Genomic DNA, 4,103 nt, shown 5'->3' with positions numbered 1-4,103 from the left:
CCCCCCCCCCCCAAATCATGAAAATAGGTACATTAGACAATGTTCAGTGAACTAACAATCATATTTACTAGCATACAAATCCTTGTCTGAGTTGGATACATAACCTATACCTTTCATTTACCATTTAAGAAGATTGCAAATATTACACAACTAAATATAATTAAATATAGACTTTGGCCAGTACAAACAGTCATATAAGGTTTGTTGCTGATAATGATTTCAAGATTTCAGAGCCTCTCTATCAAGAAAATAGAGAGGAACCTACTCTCTTCCAAGTCACATATTTAAAAACATCACAAAAAATCTAAAGCATTGGTAAACATCACTCTCCTCCAAGAAGGATGTACCACTACCTGCGAGAAAGTAAAAACACCTTGACCAGAGAAAATGCATAGAAACAGTGAAAATCAGAGAGAGAAAGAGTAGGTTCTGCATAAAACAATCCATATGCAGTGAGGAGAACAAAAAACATTAGAAAGGGGGAAAAAGTCTCATTGACAGAAAAAAATCTCAGAGCGAAAGAGGAGAGAGATCCAAAGAAATGTCTCCCTAAATAAAAAACAGTTACTCGAGAAAGCAGAGGAAGGATAAGCAATACACACAAATCAGCCATAGCGACTGCTTGACTGATTCAAAGTTATATTTACATAAAGCTCAAAACAAGAAGCTCACAAATGATCCGGAATCAAGAGAAATACCATGTAACTTCAAGCACAAAAACAAAGAGGTAGAGTCCAAACCTGTGCTCGTTCTTGATTAAAAAAAAAACACAAAAGAATGAAAGATCTCTAAAGCAAGAGAGAAGTAGCTCAAAGAAGGAACACAGAATTGTTTAAAGAAAAAAAAATCGTACAAACATAGAGAAACAAAGCTACACAGACACAGAGATGAATGCTGCACATAAGAACTGATAGTAAACAAGTACAAAGAAAACATCATACGCAGTTGACCTAGGAAGTCTCAACTACAGTTCAGTCCGATCGTCATCGGAACCCTTCTAATATTACAGGATCGGACACACCAGCAACTTGGTTCTTTTAACCAAAGGAGGCACATGCAACACGAGAGAAAAAATAAATTCTCTGAACCTTGTAAGAGAAGCAGAAACTCACTGAAATTAATCTAGCTCCAATCCAGATGCGTTTGAATGAAGGAAATGGAAGTAATAGACGGCCAACACCATATATTGCGACAGCAAAGAAATGAAGAACTAAGCTCAATGGGCTTGGCGACTGGCGAATCGGCAACAACGGAGAATGGAGAACCACAGCGGCGGTCGCAGCGCAGTCGCCGTAGTGTCAAACGAAGACTCGAAGAGGAAGGTTGAAGACCGACTTGGGCTCGGCGACTGGCGAATCAACGACACCGGAGAATGAAGAACCACAGCGGTGGTCGCGGCGCAGTCGCCGCAGTGTCAAACGAAGACTCGAAGAGGAAGGTTGAAGATCGACTTGGGCTCGGCGACTGGAGAATCAACGACACTAGAGAATGAAGAACCACAGCGGTGGTCGTGACTCGCGACGCAATCGCCGTAGTGTCAAACGAAGACTCGAAGAGGAAGGTTGAAGACCAACTTGGGCTTGGCGAGTGGCGAATCGACGACAACGAAGACCACAGCGGCGGCCACGGCAGTGTTAAACGAAGAGAAAGGTTGAAGACCGAGGGACTAGGGTTTTTGGTTTCTTTGTTTATTTTTTCTTTTTAACTCTTTCATATGGGGGTAAAATAGGTATCTTACAACCGGGTCGGGCCGGGCCAGGCCGGTGCAAAATAGATCGGTCTCGGTTGGGTATTAATTGGTCGATCTCGGTCGGGTGCCAGACGGTCCAAGTATCAAGACTGAGACTGACCGTTTATAAACGAGTCGGGATGAAGCCCGACACATTTAATAAACAGGCCGGGTCGGGCCGGGCTTTAAACGGTTGGTTCCAGTCGGTTCTATCGGGTCGGGCCACGAATTGACACCCCTAACTTAGGGGTTTAAAGGCTTGTTGCACGTGCTAAATGCAACTATGATTCCTACGAAAGTGAGTTAGGTTTTTTTTTTAATTTCTTTATTTATTTATCTTACTCGAGGACGAGCAAAAGTCAAGTATGGAGGAATTTGATGAACACAATAATGTGTGAAATCTTAGAGATATAACTGTACATTTTGCCCCACTTTGGATATCACTTGGCCGTTAACCTATAAGCCAAGTGATATCAGAATCAATTTGAAGCCAAGTGATATCAGAATCAAGTTGACCCAGAATTTCTATTTTTGAGACTAACAGCTCTGCAAAATGTTTCTTTCTGCAGTTGAATCAGGAAACTGGGACAAAACTGGGTGTGTCGATACTTGAGACTGAGAGAGCGAGAGAGCGAGACAATACCTACTCCAGGGAAGCGGCGACTTTGATCGTGAGTTGCAGGGAAGCGACGATCGTGAGAGGCAAGGAAGCGGCGACTGGCGACCGACCTGCGACAGAGAGAGAGATACAGGGAAGCGGCGACCGACCTGCGACCGACCTGCGACTGAGAGAGAGAGACAGGGAAGCGGCGAAGGAGAGAGACAGGGCAGCGGCGACCAAGAGGAGAGACCGTTGCAGGGAAGCGGCGACCGTTGCAGGGAAGCCGTGACCGAGAGAGTGAAAACCTATTGCAGGTTTTCCTTAGGATTTGGGGGTTTTTGATCGTGAGATGGAGAAAAGGGGTTGTGGGGGTTTTGAATAGTTTTGTTCTTTTAAGTTTCTAAAAGAATAGAAAAACAACTTTTTGGTACTCTTGCAATGTATTATTTACTCATTCTTTTTCATTGGTTCATTCCGGGGGAATACAAAAATGAACCGGACGTGCCAAACATATTTCTGTTCTATTTGCATTCCCGCATAATAGAAGAACACCAGAAACATTCTCCCAGAGTGTTATCAAACGGTACCTAAGGGTCTTGCTCTCCCAATAATCATATCAATTAGCAAGGTTCTAACATAGGATTTTAAGAGGTTTCAACCAGAGCAGCTCCTACTCTGCATGAACCCATTATTACATCATAAGGGGCAATTAAGATCTTAAATAGAGTGACTAATGGTACAACTTAGGCACCATCTTGAGTTGTTGTGGTCATGTTAAGTAATGTTTCGCAAACACACTTTGGTTTGCTAAGTTCTTAAATTTCAATTATATTGGGTGCATTAATCACTTACACTCTCTTATTTCTTTTTTTTCTTGGTAAATCACTACACTCTCTTATGTGCTCAGTTCCTAATATAATGGTGGTCCATCTCAAGCTAACAAATTAGGTTTGAGCTGTTTAACTGCATAGAAATTGATGTCAAGGAACCAATAGAATTGGAAAGTTTCTTCGTTAATGGACAACATTCATGGAAGGTAGGGAGAAATAGATGTGAAAGTCAAACTTTTCTGGGGTATTCAAGAAAAAAAAAAGTTTTGGGATAGAGGAGAAATAGTAAACTCTCTCTCTCTCTCTCTTTTTTTGGTTGTGTGGGGGGGGGGGTTATGGAATTTTGCATACAGTCTTCCAACCAGCCACGCTAGTAGTTATATTTGTGTGTTATCATATGGGAGAGGATAAGATTGAATATGAAATTTTATAGATAGACATTCATGGCATTCAATTCCTAATTATCCAATTGTTAGAACGGTTGAATCACTCTTCCATGTGGCATAACTGAATATACAAAATTTGATGCAGGGTGTATGATTGCAATGGGTCAAACGAACCATAAGTTATCCAAGTGTGGAATCCTCTATTCCATTAGAGCCGATTCCTTCTCCGACAATTTTTTGCCAATGGGGGCTTGCTTTGATAAAGATTAATGAATGGCTATAAAGACATAAAGGGTGTTGGGGAGAGCTACTTGGTTGCATGCCCCTACGTCAATACGATGGTGGTGCAAAGATCACACTGCCCCTAGGTTTGTTACCTATATGCCTCACTTGATTGGTCCCCACATTGACACAATAGCCACATGACCAAGTAGGGATCCCCATTCTCATAAAAAGGGGCAAGGGAACCCTGTCTGCCTACCATTCTCACCCCAAATGAAGTTGGGTGTGAAAACCCATTATATGTTGGGGCAGCTAGATCTCTTCACACTCAACCG

This window comes from Macadamia integrifolia, unplaced genomic scaffold (assembly GCF_013358625.1).
Source record: "Macadamia integrifolia cultivar HAES 741 unplaced genomic scaffold, SCU_Mint_v3 scaffold2366, whole genome shotgun sequence".
Lineage (NCBI taxonomy): Eukaryota > Viridiplantae > Streptophyta > Magnoliopsida > Proteales > Proteaceae > Macadamia > Macadamia integrifolia.
The sequence above is the reverse complement of the archived record's forward strand: the minus strand, read 5'-3'. Positions refer to the sequence as shown.